This window comes from Taeniopygia guttata, chromosome 7 (genome assembly GCF_048771995.1).
Source record: "Taeniopygia guttata chromosome 7, bTaeGut7.mat, whole genome shotgun sequence".
Lineage (NCBI taxonomy): Eukaryota > Metazoa > Chordata > Aves > Passeriformes > Estrildidae > Taeniopygia > Taeniopygia guttata.
The window spans coordinates 38,690,049-38,710,820 of record NC_133032.1 but is presented as its reverse complement, the minus strand read 5'-3'; the positions used below and the strand labels follow the sequence as shown (position 1 = coordinate 38,710,820).

The window sequence follows — 20,772 nt, the reverse complement described above, 5'->3', positions numbered from 1 at the left end:
CGGGGCCGCGGCTGCCCCGCCGAGGGCCGCGGAGCGCCGCCGCTGCGGCCTGCGCCCGCGGGGAGGGGCCCGCCGCGGCCTCCTCATCCCCGGCCTCGCGTGATGGGGGTCGCCGCCCAGGGCCGCCCCTCTCCGGGGCTGCGCCGGCGGCGCCAGCGGAGGCGGTGCCGGAGGCCTCCGGCCCACGCGTGGGGCCCGGCTGCACCGCCCGCGCGGCTGATGGTGGTCTGCAGCTGTCTGGGTGTCATTTCAAGTCACTAAACAACTGCAAGGATTGGATTTCATGAGTTCTGCAAAGTCAGTGATATTCAGTCACTGGTGATGGGAGCGGTGTTTATCCCAGGAACATCAGTGCTCTTAAAAGGGGCTAAGACCTCGAGGGGCAGCTGGAATTAGTAGATACTCTGGCTTAGAAGCTGTCAACTGAAGAGAAAGATTTGAAAATAAAAGGGAAAAGACCAGAAAATTCGTTGTTTTCTAAGGATGTGGTTTTAGGATGTGTGTTTTTTGGAGCATGTGAGAACGGAAGAAGAATAATTGGGATTAAAAAAAAAAATAAAAAGGAATTTAAATGCAGTTTGTGGCAAATAATTTCAGCATGATCCAACACACACAAGTTCTAGATGAGAATGCCTACTCCATATACATGTTCCAACATGGCACTAGATGTTTCATCCATCTCTAACAAATACTTGTTAGAGCTAGGAATAGGAAAATCCCTTGTCCACCCACCCCTCAAAGTGGTTGTGCACTGTCAGTGTTAATATATGACAAATTTTAATTGATACAGGAATTTATGAGTGCAAAATACATCTATAGCCAGTTTCCAAGTGAACATATTCTGCACCCCAGCACTGCTGTGTCTCATCAACTTTTTCCAGCCTGCAAAATCTTGAAGGGGGTAGAAAATGAGAGCGTTGTGCTACTCTCCTCATAAAGGGAAAGTGAAAACTTCGTAAAGCAATCTCACTTTCCAGGAGAGGTTCTCCCCATCGTCACAGTGCAGCTACCAATAAACAGGGATAGGCTGTTCTCTCCCCTACTTTAGGCTTCTGTTCAACTACTCCAGTCTTTTTATCTTAGTTACTGATTGTTTAAGATTGGGCTTCATAAGTTTGAGGAGTGAAAGTTTTACAAGGTTAAGTAAAAAAATGAGATGCCTTAAAGTACTGAAAAATTCATCTCTCTCAAGTCTGATTTTTATTTAATGCCTGGATGAAAATATTACCTCCACAGTAAGTCTCCGTGCATGTGGCTTGGTCCCCGGGACACCTGCCAAGACAGGAATTTCAGATGCCCGAAATCATGTGCTCAGCAGGTGTAAATTGTGTGCAGGGAGAGTTCACCTTTTGTCCTCAACCCCAGAGGCAGTTTCTCTTCATTAGCAAGGGAAGATGGGGAAAAAGATCATCATGGTTTCCTGACTGCATGCCAAAGTTATGTATCATAAGAAGAAAATCTGTTCGTACGTTCACAAATATGTTTTCTGCTAATCAGTCTTCAGGAAAATGTCTTTGTGAGCAGCCAGGGTGGTGGCAGTGGCAGGAGAGCTGAGACAAAGGGACAGGAGCAGATGCAGAGTTTCTCTGCTGGCATTTTCCAGCAGGATCCCCGGCAGGTCCTGCCGCTGGAAAATGCAGTTCTGGCTGTGGTTTCAGGGCTCCCATCTCGGGCTGCGGGGTGGGTGTACCTGCAGGTGCAGCCCGAGCAGGATGTGCTGCTGCTGCTGCTGCTGCTGCTGCTGCTGCTGCTGCTGCTGCTGCTGCTGCTCCTGCTCAGGGATTTCCCTACACTGCAGCGCATCAATCCAGCGCGTGTCTGAGGCAGAGAAAGGGGCTGGTTCTTCTATTGGGATGTGCTAGCGCTGTGATCATGTCTGATTGATTGCTGTCCCATCGAGATCCCACACTGGGGCTGAGCCACAGAAACAAATGTAAAAATTGCAGTTTTAAAAGAACAAGGTCACGGGTCACGTTATTTGTAGCAGGACAAACACCATAATTAATTGGCCTCTCCCTGCAATGGCAGCACAGGAGGGAATGGAAGGAAGGGATGTGGAGCATCCGTGTTTTTGTGGGGCAAGTGGCCGAGCTAGGTCTGATGGACAACATGAATTCCGTTGGTAAAGAAAAGGAGGACAGTATCTTTGAGAAAGCAAGACTGCTTGGACTAGTCAAGAGTAGTTATTTTCTCTTTGAATGTTTAAGGAGCTTTGTTGTGGCAGGAAATATGAAAAAAAAAAACCTATTCAATTTATTTTCTGTACATGTGCTGGAGTGAGAGATTGTATTCAGCAAAAGCAAGGCAAAAGACTCTTCGGAATTTGTGCTGTATTATTTTTTCTCTCAATGACCGATGAAAACGGCCTTGGTGACTGCACATGTCTGCTGTTTATCGAGGTATTTTCTCCATTGGATTGATTAGGAAAGGCTTAGAAAGCCTCTTCAAAGACATCTACAGTGACTTTTTAAAATTCCCAGCCTGGTATCCCATAATGAATAAGTCCAGGATTTGACATGCCCATTTCCCTGGCATTGCCTGCCTATGGCTTTCTTTTGGGACGCTTTAGGCAGGATCTGGGATGAACGGTTTCAGGGTGTCCATGCATTTATAAGGAACTTGCAGATTGCCAGCAACATCATCAATAATTGTGCTAGGAAAAGTGATTTTAAATAACCACATGTATCATTGTCAATTTGGTTTCAGTGACCTTTTGTGATCCAGAGCTATTCCATTGAAAAAGAAAGGATATTGGAAAATCCCTGAGAGGCTGGTATGTGGAACAATCAGCGTTCCTGGATGGGAGTGGCTCCTCTCCCGTCCGAAGGGCAGGGATATCTCACCCCATTTTCCCTCAGCACCATTTTGACCACGCCAGCCATGCTCTACCTTCCCTGGAATTTCAGATTATGCTTTTTCATCTACTGAAATATTCCTCCCTGCAGATTTAAATAATTAATTGGGACGTGCCTAGTGGGTCTGGAGCTAAACTTCAGGGAGGCAGCAGATATGTGTGACCAAGTGACCTTTTGCTGTCCTGCTCGTCCCCGCGCGCTCGCTGTGCTCAAAGGGACGCTGTCAAAATTGCTAGGCCTTAAAACTTTAACCCGCACTGACAAGTTGTTCTACATTATAAGTCTTCCCTAAAAGATTACCACGATTGTTTTGTTTGTTTTGTTCCAACCATCTTTGCTGAGGGCTCCACAATACGGATTCATTTGTCCTTTTGGGTAGGTGGATATTTTTAAATGCCCGGCTTATTCCGTGACCTGTTAAAATCGAGTTGATGTGCGTGTGCTCCACTCAGCAGAGAACTTGCCGGGGATGGAGCAATTTCTCTGCACTCTGGAAGAGGAGGCAGGAACATCTTGGGAAGCTTTCATGGAGAGGCTTTGAGAAGCCATTTTGAAAGGCCTCTTGTTATCTTCATGCTTTGGAAGGTTTGACTGGGCTTGCCTGGTGATACAAAGTGGTGTGTGTGTGTGTTAGTGAAACACCAGCTGGTTCTTACACAGAGGTTTGCTTCTCTCATGGTGCTCTGGTTCACTCATTGGCCTTTATTTCTAAGATCCCCATTTACAGAATCACAGAATCCCTGATGTTGGAAAAGGCCTCCAAGACCATCGAGTCCAAGCTGTGCTCGATGCCCACCCTGTCCCCAGCCCAGAGCCCTGAGTGCCAGGTCGTGGAATTCCTTGGACGCCTCCAGGGATGGGCACTCCAAACCTTGGGCAGCCTCTGCCAAGGCCTGACCACTCTTTTTGTGAAGAAATTCTTCCTGAATTTCTAAAAATGTTCAGCCTGCTTTCCCCCCTGAGCTCCCCTGGGCCAGCCTGAGGCCGTTCCCTCTCCTCCTGTCCCTGTTCCCTGTTCCCATCCCGACCCCCCCGGCTGTCCCCTCCTGTCAGGAGCTGTGCAGAGCCACAATGTCCCCCCTGAGCCTCCTTCTCTCCAGGCTGAGCCCTTTTAGCTCCCTCAGCTGCTCCTCCAGGACCTGCACGGTTTAACACAGCTCCACGTGAGCAGGTGGATCAGAGCCAGCGGTGCAGGTACAGCCGTGCTGTCACCCTTCCCCATTTTCATGTGCCAGGACAAAGATCGATGCAACACCCATTTTATACATGGTGACTGCACAGTCCCTCCACGAGCTGTGGGAGCACGTGTCCACGCCAGCAGGCAGGAGGGAAGCAATGATACCCACTGCCACACCCCAGGTAAGCCACACCTGCGCTTGGAGCTTGATTTGAGTGGATTTACCACCGCCTAGCAAGACAGCCTTGTTCCTGCCACAGTGCACCAGCTGAACTGGGGAGAGAGGCTGTGGGCGGCCCTGAGCTGCAGCATCCTCCTCAGAGGGGCACAGCAGAGGCAGCAGAAACACCTGGACCTCCTTTGCTCTGCTCTGTCAGGCCTCAGCCAGAAGCAGGGACACCTTCACTGTCCCACGTGCTCCAAGCCCCAATGTCCAGCCTGGCCTTGGACACTGCCAGGATCCAGCGGCAGCCACAGCTCCTCTGGGAACCTGTGCCAGGGCCCTTCCATCCTCCCAGGGAAGGATTTATTCCACATATCCAACCTGAGTTTCCCCTCTGTCATTGTGAAGCCGTTCCCCGGTGCCCTCTCCCTGCAGCTCCTGGTGTACAGTCCCTCTCTGGCTCTGCTGTGCACCCCTTCAGACACTGGAAGGGGCTGTGAGGTGTCCCCAGAGCCTTCTCCCCTCCAGGCTGAACAACCCCAGCTTTCTCAGGCTCCCGGGGCAGCTCCAGTCCCCTTACCAACCCTGTAACCTCCTCTGGGCTTGCTGCAACAGTGCCATGTCCACTGGGACACGGAACAGATCCTTGGCAGGGAACCTTCTCCCAGCCATTGTGACAACTAAGACAGGGAACCCCTTGGCACTGCTTGTTTTGTGGGAGCAGGAATCTGATTGCCACTCAGCTGAACTGATCCTGTGAGATTCTCACCAGTTTTGAGGCTCTGGACCATGTTTTTAATATTGCAGGTCTCGATTTCTGCCCCGTTCGGCACCCTCCTGCTCCCATCAGTTCTGAGGGAAGCCAAGTGAGAGCCTGGGTCACACAGCCTGGGAACAGGCTCCCAGAGCGTGTTCTGGGGTGACATTTGGGCCCCAGGGAGGCCTGGGAGTCACCAAACTCCTCCTGGTGACACAATTCCCTGCAGGACGTCAGCCAACACCCCCAGATGTTCTCAGCAGACACAAAACAGTCTGAGGGACATGAGGAGCTGTTCTCCGATTTGCTAAGCGTGAGTGCAAGGACAGGCTCCATTTCTGCTCTGGGACGGGCCGTGCAGAGTCTGTCACTGAGAGTCCCCGTGTGCAATAATTCTCCGAGCCGTGCACGAGCAGCACGTCCTGCTCTGCCTGCCCCACAGAGCAGAGGGCACCTGGGGACAGGGTTCAGAGGTGGCCCTGCCAGCCCTGAGTGACCCCGTGGACCCGCTGATCTCACGGGGCTTTTCCAGCCTCAGCCAGCCCACGGTTTCTGACTCGTGACCCTCTCTGAGGACGTGCTGCTGGCTCCCATGGGGCTGTGCACAGATGTTGCCAGATGTCCCTGCCTGGCAGAGCCTCGGCTCACCAGGAATGAGAGAAGGTGGGAGGACAAAAGCAGGGGAAGCCTCTGCGTGGCTGACTCCCAGGCACAGTAAAATTGGGAGTTAGGGGCTTCTCAATGTGAACAGCGTTTGCCTAAGTGCCTGGGGGGTTTTGGTCCTGGGCTTGTCTGAGAAAACAGCTTTGCTAGGCTGACTAACCCAACCGTAAGCCACAGCCTCAATAACCATTATTACTTACAGCTTTTATTGTGTCACCTTCTGCCAGCAGAAGCTGAGAAGGAAAGGAGCTGTGCTGGGGTGTTACACTGTGCTGTTCCTGCACATCCACACGCAGGACACTGGAACAGGACCTGCAGTGCCAGAAAGCTGAAGCAGAAAACGCTTGCTTCTGACCTGTGCTGAGGTGGGCGGTTGTAGCTGTTCCTCCTGCCTGGTTGGTGTTCTCCAGCACTTTCATACGTAAATCTCAGTGTTCCCTAGATGTGAAGCACTCGTTGCAGCTTTTCCTTGGACTCTGGCTCACATGTGGTGTTGGTGGGAGCGTGTCCAAGGCAAACTGAGTGTCAGGAGCGTGCATGGTTTATTTTGGGACACAGCGTGGCCGTGTCACAGTGCAATCTAGGACTCACTGTTGAGGTCACCACACACGGGCACAGTGTGCTGAAATGTCATCACCTGGCGAGTCACAGAGACCATCCTGAGCACACCCTGATGACTCCTTTGTGGATCAACTGAGCCTCCGAGGCCTTAACTGTTGGCCTCCTCTGGCAAAGTCCTTCCAGGATGGAAAAGGGACAAAAATACACGTTTGTGACTTGATCCAAAAGCTTTTAAATGTAAAGAATGATCATAGCACCATGTAGGTTGGAGAAGACCTTTAAGATCGACTCTAACCCTAGTGCTAGGGGTAAAGAATCTTGGAAACCTTCACTTGCAAACTCCTGAAGTTCTTCCATTACATCACTCCTTGCTTATTAGTTTATCCCTGATACAAACAGAATGCTTAGAAAAAAAAGAAGTTTTCAATGAATATGCTGAGGGAAAAAAAAGTTTTTTAAATTATTACAGAAATAATGATTAGTGACATCTTGCACCTGTGAGAGACGAACAAGCCCAAAACCAACACTCAGCCCAGACCCTGTGGGGTGTATGATGGGTGCATTACACGCTTTGCCAGGGGCTTTTTTAACCCTTTGGAGGAAAAATGTATAATGGCTGGTGCTGGCTTCTGAAAAGCTTTTCCCCTGGAAATGGGGCTGAAAAGCGCTGTGTGAGCACGTGGGGCTGAGAGGCAGAACGAAGCAGGTGGGTGCGGTGCCAGCGGTGCCAACGATGCCATCGGTGCCATTGGTGCCAGCAGTGCCGGTGGTCCCACAGTGCCATCGGTGCGGGTGGTGCTATCGGTGCCATCGATACCATTGATGCCATTGGTGCCATTGGTGTCATTGGTGACAGCAGTGCTGGTGGTCCCAGTGGTGCCATTGGTGCTATTGATTGGTGCCATCCAAGCCATCGATGCCATCGGTGCCATCGGTGCCATTGGTGCTGGCGGTGCCATCGGTGCTGGCGGTACCAATGGTGCCATCGATGCCATCAGTCCCAGTGGTGCTATCAATTGGTGCCATCGGTCCCATCGGTGCAATCGGTACCATTGGTGCCAGCGGTGCCAGTGGTGCCATTGCTGCTGGCAGTGCCATTGGTGCCATTGATGCTATCGGTACCATCAGTACCATCAGTGCCATTGGTGCCAGCGGTGCCATTGCTGCCATAGGTGCCATCAGTACCATCGGTCCCCGCAGTGCCATCGGTGCCATCGGTACCAGTGGTGCCATCGATGCCATGGATGTTATTGGTGCCATCGGTGCCATAGGTGCCAGCGGCCCCAGCGGTGCCATCGATTGGTACCATCGGTGCCAGCGGTCCCAGCGGTGCTGTGGGTGCCATGGGTGCCATCGATGCCATGGATGCCATTGGTGCCAACGGTCCCAGCGGTGCTATGGGTGCCATGGATGCCATGGGTGCCATGGGTGCCATGGGTGCCATGGGTGCCAGCGGCCCCAGCGGTGCCATCGATTGGTACCATCGGTGCCAGTGATCCCAGCGGTGCTATGGGTGCCATCGATACCATGGATGTTATCGGTGCCATTGGTACCATCGGTGCCAGCGGTCCCAGCGGTGCTATGGGTGCCATCGATACCATGGGTGCCATGGGTGCCAGCGGTCCCAGCGGTGCTATGGGTGCCATCGATACCATGGGTGCCATGGGTGCCAGCGGTCCCAGTGGTGCTGTGGGTGCCATCGATGCCATGGGTGCCATGGGTGCCATGGGTGCCATGGGTGCGGTGCCGGCAGTGAGCCGGTTCAGCCAGGGGCGGGGAGCACCCATCGAGTGCGCATTGGTGGTTCAGTGGTAGAATTCTCGCCTGCCACGCGGGAGGCCCGGGTTCGATTCCCGGCCAATGCAGTTCCCTTTTGCCGGCGGAGCAGCTGCTGCGTTTTGTGGCCGCAGCGCTTTCATTTTCCCCGCGGGGCTCTCGGGCGGGGGAAGCGGTACCGGGCTGGCCGTGCCGTGCCGTGCCGTGCCGTGCCGTTCCGCTGGCCTGGCTCCGAGGAACCAGCGGCCGCGCGGGCAGACGGGAGAGAAAAAAAAAAAATAAAATAAAAAGCAAAAGAAGCGCCTGGAGATGCCGGGGATTGAACCCGGGACCTCACACATGCGAAGCGCGCGCTCTACCACTGAGCTACATCCCCGGCTGGCAGCGCCTCGCGCCCGCCGCCCCCGAATGGAGCACGGCTGGGCCCGGTCTGCGGCGGGACACGGACACGGGACACGGACACGGGACACGGGACACGGACACGGGACACGGGACACGGACACGGGACACGGGACACGGAACACGGAGCGGGACACGAACACGGGACATGGACATGGGACACGGAGCGGGACACAGAGCCCCGGGGCGGGGACACGGAGCCCCGGGGCGGGACACGGAGCCCCGGGGCGGCACCGGCCCGTCCGTGTGCGGCAGCCGCCGGCAGAGCCCCGGGCCCGGGGCAGCCCCGGTGCCGGTCCCGCCGGGTCCCAGCGCGTTTGGAGCCCCGGTGCTGACCGGGAGGAACCAGCAAACCCAGCACCGTCCTGCAGCCTCGCAGGGGCTGCCCGGTGCCACCGTGCACCATCGCCGTGCCCCTCGGTGGGCAGTGAGCTAGCCCGCAGTGTCACAGTCTGGAACGGGGTAAAACCCCAAATGCCACCCAGTGCCACCCTGCCACGGCAGGGACACCTCCCGCTGTCCCAGGCTGCTCCAGCCCCAGTGTCCAGCCTGGCCTGGGCACTGCCAGGGATCCAGGGGCAGCCACAGCCTGTGCCAGGGCTGCCCACCCTCACAGGGGAGAATGCTGGATTTAATGTATTCGGTTTCGTTATTTTATTTTATTAATATTTAATTTATTATTTAATTTTTTATTTAATTTAATTTATAAATTAATATTTAATTTATTCTCCCACAAGCGGCCGTACTGATCCCACAGGGCCTTTCCCCACCCAGCCATTCCCATTTTGACATCCATAACCTCGGCCACTCAGGTTTTCCATCCTGTCAGAAAACAGCACTTACAGCTTGACTTTCTTCCAGCCAGGTTTTAGGAAGCTGCTTTCTGGGAGTAACTGGATCTGGTTTTCCTAAACACGCAATCTCTGGTTTGTGTGTAGCCTAAGGTGCAGAGTGGCCGTGGCTCCTCACCAGGCTGAGCCAAGGGCGCTAGTACCAACCTTGTAATAAAAACACAAAGCAATTTAAATATTTTTCTTCATTTTTCCCTCCTTTTGTTTACTTTCCTGTAGAGTTCAGAATAGCCAAAAATGAATAATACAGATATTACCATGCTGTTATGGATTAGTCAGCTGTGATGGACAGTCACCCAGTTGTGACACTTCCCCTCTGGGATGGAGGCAGAGCACATTCTGCCTGCTGAGAAGAGCAGCTCCACACCCGAAGCCTATCAGCAAGTATTTAATTACTGTCCCTGTGCCTATATTGAGGTGAAACAAGGCTCCTCATCCAGCCTGGTCCAAATACGCTGTACACCTCATCACCCACCAGACACGGGATAAGGTGAATTGTTCAGGCAAGGCTCACACGAGGATGATACGGGAGAAGATAAGTGCAAGGGAGGAAAATCCATGGATGGATGATGCCGGGGTGGGAAGCCCAGCCCGACCGGAGCTGTGCGGTCACAGACAGCAGGGAGCAGCCCGGTCCTGGTCCCTCACAGCCCGGACCTGGTCCCTCACAGCCCGGTCCTGGTCCCTCACAGCCCGGTCCTGGTCCCTCACAGCCCGGTCCTGCCCCGCTGCCAGGAAACTCCGGCTCATCTTGTTTCAGTGCGGCTGGACGGCGGCACAAGATCCGCATTCAGCTGTCCCCGAGTGGGACATTCAGCCCTTTGTGTGTGGGACATTCAGCCCTTTGTGTGTGGGACATTCAGCCCTTTGTGTGTGGGACATTCAGCCCTTTGTGTTCGGGTTTGTGCGCTGCCATCGGGGGACACAACGCGGCTGTTCTCGGGGCTCCTCCGCGGTCCTGGCTGGGATGGATGAACTCACTCATTGCCGGCCACCCCTGCCCCGGGATGGGCTTTGCTTTGATCGGAGCTTTCTGCGCTTCGGTTCTGCTCAGACACCCGCGTGAGCTCCCGCTGTGCCCGCAGCATCTCCTCCCCACGCTGCGAGCCCGACCAGGGCTGTGCTCCGAAGGAACGGGACAGGGATCACAGAGGGCTCTCAGGAGACTGATGGGGAGTCCGTGTGTCCTTCCAGCACCGCTTCCTCCTGCGGCACTGCCTCCAGGATTCCGCCTTTACAGCCAGGATTCCTTCTGAAAACCCAGCTCTCATCCAGCAGAATGCAGCAGCAGAGCCCAGCACTGTAAAACAAGCCGGTGAAGAGGATTCAGGTGCTGCATCCAGCCCTGGAGCAACGCCAGAGCTGCAGGTCTCCGCTCCCAGGTGTGTCCGGCACCCCTGTGTGACACCTGAGCCCGCGGCAGTGGCACCGGACATTTACACTGAAATACATCGAGTTATCTTTCTTTCATCACGCGGCTGCATCATCCATTTCTTTGAGGTATCCAAATAAGGGGGTGCAGAATTCCAGCCTGAATTCCATCCTCGTAGCCTGGAGAAAAGGAGGCTTGGAGGGGACCCTGGGGCTCTCCACAATTCCCAGGAGGGGACAGCCGGGGAGATTTGGGATCATCCCAGGGAACAGGGCCAGGAGGAGAGGGAACGGCCTCAGGCTGGCCCAGGGGAGCTCAGGGTGGAACCAGCAGGAATTTCCCCATGGAAAGGGGCTCAGGGATTGGCACTGCCCAGGGAGGTTTGGAGTGCCCATCCCTGCAGGTGTCCAAGGAAGGCCTGGACATGGCACTCAGGGCTCTGGGCTGGGGACAGGGTGGGCATCGGGCACAGCTGGGATTTGGTGATCTGGGAGGGCTTTTTCTGACCTCAGGGATTCTGTGATTCTGTATGATTATTTATCTTTTATTGAGCATTCCTGCTCTCCTTCAAAAAACATTTCTGTTAGAGGTTAGGAAAACTGTGAAGTGACAAACATCAGAGTTAGTGTGTTGGCGGGACACCTAAGTGCTTAACACTACAGGAACAGGCCCTTACTACAGTACTTTATGTAATAAATGTATTAGAAAATCAAAAATTTACTACAGACTTGTGATTTGCAAAGTTAAACAAGTAAAAACCTGCCAATGTCACATTTCAAAGAGTCAAAGAATCGTTAGGGTTGGAGGAGAGCTTTCAGATAATCGAGTCCAAGCATCCACCCAGCACCACCAGGGCCACCCTTCAGTGGTGTCCTCAGGTGTCATGCCCAGGTTTTGGGAACATATTTTACCCACTGGCACTAATCAGGGACTAGAGTGCTCGGAATGACCTTTAGGAAGTTCTGCACACAGGTCACACGACCTGGAATGAAGTTACCACCTTAAGTCCTCCAAATACAAATGGCTTTTTCTCCTGGCTTTTTGCATCTTGATTTTTATTGACTCAGCTCTCTTGCTTGCTGGAACTGAAGAATAAAGCAAGGAAGGCTTCCAGCAGCTCCCAGCCATGAAGGAGAACTGCAGAGTTCACATGCTTGGCTGCCTTTTGTTGTGAGAACAAACACAGCCCCAAAATACAGGTTACAGATGAGCCTATAGTAAACAATTAGGAAAGCTGGAGTTAAAAAGGGGGATAAAAAGGCAGAAAACATGATTAAAGCACTGAGCTGGGAGATTCATTAGTATTGCAGACAGATAAGTAAATTAGAGCCCTGCAGAAATTATTTGACTGGCAAATTAATTACACAATATTACAATGGCTTTGCCAGCCAAATTTAGCCCTCGGGAAGCAGGTAGGAGTCTGCCTGACTTAATAAAAGGAGCCTCGACTGGTCTGCAGCTTAATCAGAGATGAAAATGAACATTTCGGGATTGGAGGCACAAGGAGGCTCCTGCCATCCTGCCAGGCTGTAGCACAACTCCCGGGTTACAAGGAACTGTCCCTGCAGCAGATCACTCAACAGGACACTCCACATTAGCCTGGAGAATGCCTGATTCAAATATCTTACCCCAACCCTTAAAAGTATACTTCTTTATTATTATTATTATTATTATTATTATTATTATTATTATTATTATTATCATTATTATTATTATTATTATTATTATTATTATTATTGCTATAATCGTTAGTATAATTCATATAATATAGAACTAATATAGTTCATGTTATTGTTAATGTTATATTCATATTTCCTTCAATGTTGACCGATTCCCTAAAACTCATTCTCCATTTGCAGCTCTCTCTCGCTGTGTCCCCAGTGAGCAGAAACACTTCAGGTAAGAAACCTTTGTTTTTCAGTTTGTTTGCTGAGTATCACATTTTTAAGGTATGGATATTAGGAACTCTCTCCTGGAGCCATTTTTTTGTTTCTTTTCCTGGAACAGCTTTGGAAATACATATTTATATCCCTGGAACACGTCACCTCCCATGACAAGCACCAGACAACACTCATTATCCAGGCTGCTCCACAGCATCATTTCAAACACGAGGACCTCAGTAGCACTGCAGATATTAAAATAAAACCTTTCCTGGGCTTTCCTGCCCCCAGAGGTGGCAGTGGCTGCGGTGGGCACCCCGAGCCTGGCAGCCCTTGCCCACCAGGCCCCGCTGGGGAGCAGTGGAGGGGTGGCAATAAATCCATTTTCTCTCCTTTCCTGTGCGCCTGCAGGGGCCAGGCCTGTGGGATTGCTGCTGGAAGTGCGGCCTCATTTAATGGGGATCTGACTGATATCAAAATTGACTCGGTTTTCCGATGATATCTTGTAGTGGAATGTTGTGAGCTGGAAACTAATATATTTCTTCTTGCTTGTCACATCAATATGGGCTAATTTTGTTGGCTTTTGTATTGAACAACCTGGTGAATGTACAATCCAGTTTTGATTTCTCTCTTTATGATGCCTCTTATTATTAAAGCTCCCTCAACCAAAAAAATAATGTATTTTTATTTACTTTTTGCCTCAGTTTTAATCTAGTTTTTCCATATTGAAGAACCAGATCCCATTTAATTAAAATTGAATAAAACCCAGGCTTTCCTCCATTCAGTGTGCAGGCTGAGCTTCATTTTTTGCATAGTTTTATTTAATACTACTCTTCTCAAATCAGTGGTTTTTTACTCACTGCGCTTCAGGTGTTGCAGAAAACACTGTTTATTGTGCATGATTAATTGCCTGTAGCTATCACTGGCCCGGTGGTCAGAGCCCCGCGCTGCTCACAGCCCGTGCAGCTCTGCCGGAGGAGCTGTTTGCTGCTCACACGGACGGGCTCCAGCCGCGCTCGGCCCGCACGGAAACGCTGTCTGTCCGTCTGTTCGTCTGTCTGTCTGTCTGTCCATCTGTCTATCCGTCTGTCCATCCGTCTGTCCGTCTGTCCGTCTGTCTGTCTGTCCGTCTGTCCGTCTGTCCGTCTGTCCGTCCGTCTGTCTGTCCGTCTGTCCGTCTGTCCGTCTGTCCGTCTGTCTGTCTGTCTGTCCGTCCGTCCGTCCGTCCGTCTGTCTGTCCGCTGTCTGTCTGTCCGTCCGTCTGTCCGTCCGTCTGTCTGTCCGTCTGTCCGTCTGTCTGTCCGTCTGTCCGTCTGTCCCCACGGCTGCCGGACGCCTTCAGCCCCGCCGGGCGCAGCAGCGGGGCCGGGCCGGGCCGGCTGCCGGCTCCTCCCGACCCCTCCCGGTCCCTCCCGACCCCTCCCGGTTCCTTCTCCCGGTCCCTCCCGGTCCCTCCCGACCCCTCCCGACCCCTCCCGGCTCCTCCCGGCCCCCGGCCCGTCCCCGGGGCCGCACATCTGGAGAGGGATGGGGTCCCTGAGCGCAGAGCCAGCCCTGCAGCTGGGGAGGCCAAACTGCGCCCCAAAACCCGGGCCAGGACAGGGACACCGAGGGGAGACCAGCTCTGTGAGACCCAGCTGCGCCCCAAAACCCGGGCCAGGACGGGGACACCGAGGGGAGCCCAGCCCTGTGAGACCCAGCTGTGCCCCAAAACCCGGGCCAGGACGGGGACACCGAGGGGACAGCCAGCCCTGTGAGACGCAGCTGTGCCCCAAAACCCGGGCCAGGACGGGGACAGCGAGGGGACAGCCTCGGGGAGGAGCAGGAGCCATGCAGGGGGAGGCACGGTCCGGACTGGGACTGAAACTGGGGCTCAGCCCTGCTCTACAGCAGCGCTTTGCACTGATGGCTAAAAAACTGTCCTGACAATTTCGGTAAGTCCCTTTCACCTCAGGCCTCTCTTTCTGAAGCACTGGAAATAATTAACTTTTTAAAACATAACTCCTCCATACTCTGTACTGAAGTCAGGCATTTTAAAAAGCAAAAATGGTATTTTAATAACTATTCTCATAATTACAAACCCCATTCTCCACACCGTCCTGTTTTCAATTAACAGCTGCATTTATGGGTTTGTTCTCCCTGCCATTTCCCCCTAATTGCAGCCATTGCAGACACGGAGAGTTTTGCAAATTCACAACTCTCGGGGGCTGTTTTCTCTTCGTTTTCTCTCTCTTTTCTGGGGCCTGCAGTGCTCTATGAGCCTTTTAGCAGGAGGTGACATTGTCCCACGGGTGGCAGGACGAACACACAGTGCTGGACTCCGTTCCTGGGGGCTGTGACAGAGCCACAGGATGGTTTGGGCTGGACAGGCTGTGACAGCACTGGTTCAGGGCACTGGTTTGGGGCACTGGTTTGGGGCTCTGGTTTGGGGCTCTGGTTTGGGGCACTGGTTTGGGGCACTGGTTTGGGGCACTGGTTCGGGGCACTGGTTCGGGGTCTGGTTCCGGGCACTGGTTCAGTAATTGTGTCAGTAATTCCCAAAATACAGGGAAAACAATGGGCAATTATGCTATTTTTGACTCTTTGTGGCACAAATACATCAGTCAAGTGTTGTGTTTTGGGGCTTTCCAGAGCTGGCAGAGCAGCCTGAGGCTGAGACAATCCCTGAGATCGTTCCCAAAGAAGCAGACGATGGCCAGTGCCACCTCCCCCAGCACCGTGGCCACCGCTGGCCCTGGGACACCCCTCCTGCTGCTCCTGGGTGTCCTCTGGAGACATCCACGGGCAGCTCCGTGGTCCTACAGGTGAATTCTCGAGGGGGACAGTGCGACTGTGTCCCCAAAATCTGCTGAGGAGCGGGAATGGGGCAGCTCTGCCAGTCTGTCCCGCGGGGCTGGGCTGCCATTCCTGGCCCTGTCCCTGTCCCTGTCCCCGTCCCTGTCCCTGTCCCTGTCCCTGGCCCTGGCCCTGGCCCTGTCCCTCTGTCCCTGTTCCTGTCCCTGGCCCTGTCCCTGTCCCTGTCCCAGCCCCTCCTGCAGCCAGGGGCTCTGGGACACTCCAGGGACACTCCTGGGACACTCCTGGGCTGGTTTTCCTGGCTGGCCTCGGTCAGTGAGCAGAGCCCAGAGCTGCAGAGCAGACGAGGCGCTGGGACAGGCTGCAGCACAGTCACTGCTTTTGGCATTCCTGAGCCTTTTAGGAAAACGCTGCCAAGATAAAAACCCAACCGAGCCTGTGTTTGAGCGTGTGTGCGTGGGGCTGAGTCTGGAGGGGTTTTATGTAAGAACACTTAACCAGACCCTTTAAATAGTCTGTTTGCTGCCATCAGTCTGACATCAAACCCCAGCGATGCGCTCCTCGTCACAGAGGGGAGAGGCTGCACCCTGGGCAGGGCTGGACCCGTTTGGTCCTAAAATCCGGGAATTCCAGAGTAGCCTGGGGTGGAAAAGCTCTCTGAGATCATCGAGGGACAGAGGGACAGCCCGGGAGGGGACAGAGGGACAGCCCGGGAGGGGACAGAGGGACAGCCCGGGATGAGCGGGGCAGCACAGAGGGGACAGAGGGACAGCCCGGGATGAGGGGAACAGCCCGGGAGGGGACAGAGGGACAGCCCGAGATGACCGGGGCAGCACAGAGGGGACACAGGGACAGCCCGGGATGAGCAGGGCAGGACAGAGGGACAGAGGGACAGCCCGGGAGGGGACAGAGGGACATCCCGGGAGGGGAGCGGGGCAGCCCGGGAGGGGAACGGGTCATCCCGGGGCCGCCCCCGGCCGCTCCCCCGGCGCTGCCGTCAGCCGCCGCCGCTGACGGGCCGTGACGGGCAATGACGCGCGGCGGCAGCCGGAGGGGAGGGGCGGCCCCGGCACCGGGCTCCGGTCCTGGCTCCGGTCCTGGCTCCGGTCCCGGCTCCGCCCCGCTCCGCCCCGCGCCCGCGGCGGAGGCAGGTACAGCGGGACGGGACGGGACGGGACGGGACGGGACGGGACGGGACGGGACGGGACGGGACGGGATGGGATGGGATGGGATGGGATGGGATGGGATGGGATGGGATGGGATGGGATGGGATGGGATGGGATGGGATGGGATGGGATCCATGGGATGGGGATCCATGGGATGGGATGGGATGGGATGGGATCCATGGGATGGGGATCCATGGGATGGGATGGGATCCATGGGATGGGATGGGATGGGATGGGACGGGATGGGGGCGGAGACGGGATGGAGGCGATGGGAGCGGGGATGCGGTAGGAGGCGGAGAGTCCCGGGACTCGGCCCCGCAGCCGGGCGTGGGCTCGGGGCGGCGCGGCTCCGGCAGCGGTGCCCGCACAGCTGGATGCGGGCGGGCAGATGTTGCTGGCGCAGGCTGGGCAGGGAGCAGACGTCCGTTTAGCCTTTCACCTCGCCGCTATCCATCGCAGCCCTCCCGGGTGCCGCTGCCCCGGGCGCTGCGGGGACCGGGTCGCTGCGGGCCGAAGGAGGCGGACATCCAACACCGGGAGCATCTCAGCGAGCGGGGCCCGCCGTGCTGGCCGGCAGGACACGGGACAATGCGGCTCCGCGGGCTCCCACCGGGGCTGAGGAGGGCTCCGTGCGATGGGCACCGCTGCAGTGAACCCCTCGTTCAGCGGACACCGCCTGCGCGGCTGAGCCCCGGGAGCGGAGCGGGAGCAGCAGGAGAGGGAGGATGACACTCAGTTAAACTTTCGGGGGAGCCCAAGGCTGTGAGACCGCCCATTCCGCTCTGGCACTGCGATCCGTGCTCTGACTGCCCATCAGGACATACGTGCAGCCTCACCGGGCTCCAGCCTCATCCGGCCGGGCTGGGTGTGCCACCGTGGGGTGCTCTGGTGGGACACGAGGGTGTGCCCGGGACCTGAATGCCCAGGATTGATCCCAGTGCTCCCAGTGCTCCCAGTGCTCCCAGTGCCCCCAATGCCCCTGAGTTCTCCCAGTGCTCCCAGTGCTCCCAGTGCCCCCAGTGCTCCCAGTGCCCCCAGTGCCCCCAATGCCCCTGAGTTCTCCCAGTGCCCCCAGTGCCCCCAGTGCTCCCAGTGCCCCCAGTGCCCCCAGTGCTCCCAGTGCTCCCAGTGCCCCCAGTGCTCCTGAGTTCTCCCAGTGCCCCCAGTGCCCCCAGTGCCCCCAGTGCCCCCAGTGCCCTCAGTCCCCTCAGTGCTCCCAGTGCTCCCAGTGCTCCCAGTGCCCCCAGTGCCCCCAGTGCCCCCAGTGCCCCCAGTGCTCCCAACGCTCCCAGTGCCCTCAGTCCCCTCAGTGCTCCCAGTGCTCCCATTGCTCCCAGTGCTCCCAGTGCTCCCATTGCTCCCAGTGCTCCCAGTGCTCCCAGTGCCCCCAGTGCCCCCAGTGCCCCCATTGCCCCTGAGTTCTCCCAGTGCCCCCAGTACTCCCAGTGCCCCTCAGTGCCCCCAGTGCCCCTCAGTGCCCCCAGTGCTCCCAGTGCCCCTGAGTGCTCCCAGTGCTCCCAGTGCTCCCAGTGCCCCTGAGTGCTCCCAGTGCCCCCAGTGCCCTCAGTGCCCCCAGTGCCCCCAGTGCCCTCAGTGCTCCCAGTGCTCCCAGTGCCCCCAGTGCCCCCAGTGCTCCCAGTGCCCCCAGTGCTCTCAGTGCCCCCAGTGCTCCCATTGCCCCTGAGTGCTCCCAGTGCCCTCAGTGCCCCCAGTGCTCCCAGTGCTCCCAGTGCTCCCAGTGCCCCCAGTGCTCCCATTGCCCCTGAGTGCTCCCAGTGTTTGCGCTTCTGCCATGTGGAGATCTTTCTGAAAAGCGTGGAGTCTGGAATGTTTGTTCTCCGCTTTTTTCACATCATTACTCTGATACTGCTTGATTAGCTCCCTCCCCAGTCATGATTGGTAATTAAAATAGGCATTAAAATTAGTCACTTAGCAATTTTGCTGTTCAATTGGCAATTAAATTACTTAATTGCAATTAAAGTCCTAATTTTAATTGGCAAAATGATAGATGTAGATTTAAGATAATATGTATAAATACTTTAATAAGTGTCTATATAAGGATTACTTAATTACTCAACTTCGAGTTTATGCTGTTAACTTTAGAACTTTTAAGTGAGTAATGAAATTTATATTACATCTATTCTAAGGATATGGTAATTAGATGTGTCACTTAGGCCTGGAAGGGCCTGGGCTGGGAGTTGGTGTGGTGTGATGGGCTGGGCCATGGTGGGGTGTGACAGTGACAGTGGGGTGTGACAGTGGGTGGGGTGTGACAGTGGGTGGGGTGTGATGGTGGGGTGTGACCCCGTGGGTCTGAGACTTGGGGTGTAACTGTGAGACCCCAAAAATGCTGCTCTGGCCCCCATCAGCCCGGGCAGGAGCGCGTTGGGAAGGAGCCGTGGGTGGTTTTCCAGGAAATATTGGGAATTCTGGGCAGGGCTTTGGGAGGCAGCGCTGGCTGCTGGGATGGGGCTGCACCGCACTGGGCTCTGGGGTTTCTGTGGGGTTTTATTTATTAAATAAAACAAAAAAAGCCAAATAAAAAAAAAATAGAGCCCCCAAAATAATGAATTACATTAAGTAAGGAAATAAATAGACATTAAAAAAAAATAGAAAATAAGACAGTAAGAAATAAAAAACAAACAGAAATAACTAAAATGTAAAATATTACAATAAATAAATCCAAAATAAAAATAAAATCAATACAACATATAAAAGAAAGAGAAGAATAAAATAAAAATTATATTAATAATAAAGTAAAACACTAATAAAATAAAATACACAAAATGCAGGAGGGCAGTGGAAGCGAGGGCACATTGCACTCCTTTTGTGGGCTTGGCCTGGCTTTCTTCCAGCCCTGCTCTGCCCCCATCTCTGCTCTGTCCCATTCCCGTCTCTCTCCCATTCCCAGCCCTGTCCCATTCCCGTCTCTCTCCCATTCCCTGCCCATCCCATTCCCATCCCCATTCCCTGCCCATCCCATTCCCATCCCCATTCCCACTCCCGTTCCCATCCCCATTCCCGCTCCCATTCCCACTTCCATCCCCATCCCCATTCCATCCCCATCCCCATCCCCACTCCCATTCCCATCCCCGTTCCAGTTCCCATTCCCATCCCATCCCCATCCCCATTCCCGTTCCCATTCCCACTTCCATTCCCATTCCCATCCCGGTTCCCATTCCCACTCCCATTCCCGTTCTCACTCCCACTCCCAGCCCCATCCCCTTCCCCACCCCCATTCCCGTTCCCGTTCCCCATTCCCGTTCCCCGTTCCCTGTCCCCATCCCCACCCCTGTTCCCCGTTCCCTGTTTCCTGTCCCCATTCCCGTTCCCATTCCCACTTCCATTCCCGTTCTCACTCCCACTCCCTCCCCATCCCCATTCCCTGTCCCCATTCCCGTTCCCTGTCCACATTCCTGTTCCCGTTCCCCATTCCCGTTCCCGTTCCCCATTCCCGTTCCCCATTCCCCATTCCCCATTCCCGTTCCCGTTCCCATTCCCATTCCCATTCCCATCCCCATTCCCACTCCCGTTCCCATTCCCACCCCGTTCCCCATTCCCTGTCCCCGTTCCCATTCCTGTTCCCATTCCTGTCCCCGTTCCTGTCCCCATTCCCGTTCCCTGTCCCCATTCCCCATTCCCGTTCCCTGTCCCCGTCCCCGTCCCCATTCCCATTCCCATCCCCGTTCCCTGTCCCCATTCCCGTTCCTTGTCCCCATTCCCATTCCCGTCCCTGTCCCTGTCCCCATTCCCGCTCCCATTCCCCGTTCCCTGTCCCCATTCCCGTTCCCCATTCCCATCCCCGTTCCCTGTCCCCGTTCCCATTCCCGTTCCCGTTTCCCATTCCCGTTCCCATTCCCGCTCCCGTTCCCCGTTCCCCGTCCTCATTCCCGTTCCATTCCCCATTCCCTGTCCCCATTCCCGTTCCCCATTCCCGTTCCCTGTCCCCGTTCCCCGTTCCCCGTCCCGATTCCCGTTCCCTGTCCCCATTCCCGTTCCCATTCCCCATTCCCATTCCCGTTCCCTGTCCCGTTCCCGTTCCCGTTCCCCATTCCCGTTCCCCATTCCCATCCCCATTCCCGTCCCCGTCCCCATTCCCGTTCCCGTTCCCGTTCCCGTTCCCGGCCGCGCGCGCCATTCGGGGGTTCCCGTCCCGGTGACGCGCGCGGGGGGCGGGCTCGGCCCCGCCCTCTATGCAAATGAGACCACGCCCCCTCCCCATCCCCGCGCGCGGCCGGGGCGCGCCCCTCCGCGTGACGTCACCGCCGGGCGGCCCAGCGAAAGGGCGCGCCGGCGCGCGCGGGGGGCGGGGCGGGGCGGGGGGGGGGCGTGTCCGGGGCGGGGCGGCGGCGGCGG

The 20,772-nt window shown here is 55.3% G+C and overlaps 1 long non-coding RNA gene and 2 other non-coding genes across 3 annotated transcripts; 2 read left to right on the top strand and 1 right to left on the bottom strand.

Moving 5' to 3' along the window:
• Positions 1 to 7,970: 7,970 nt before the first annotated feature.
• TRNAG-GCC (transfer RNA glycine (anticodon GCC)) lies at positions 7,971 to 8,041 on the top strand. The gene has a single exon. It is a non-coding gene; the product is annotated as a tRNA-Gly (tRNA).
• Positions 8,042 to 8,256: 215 nt separating this feature from the next.
• Positions 8,257 to 8,328, bottom strand: TRNAA-CGC (transfer RNA alanine (anticodon CGC)). The gene has a single exon. It is a non-coding gene; the product is annotated as a tRNA-Ala (tRNA).
• Positions 8,329 to 10,164: 1,836 nt separating this feature from the next.
• LOC115496076 (uncharacterized) lies at positions 10,165 to 13,141 on the top strand. Its single transcript, XR_004368475.3, has 3 exons — positions 10,165 to 10,702; positions 12,434 to 12,473; positions 12,582 to 13,141. It is a non-coding gene; the product is annotated as an uncharacterized lncRNA (long non-coding RNA).
• Positions 13,142 to 20,772: the final 7,631 nt, after the last annotated feature.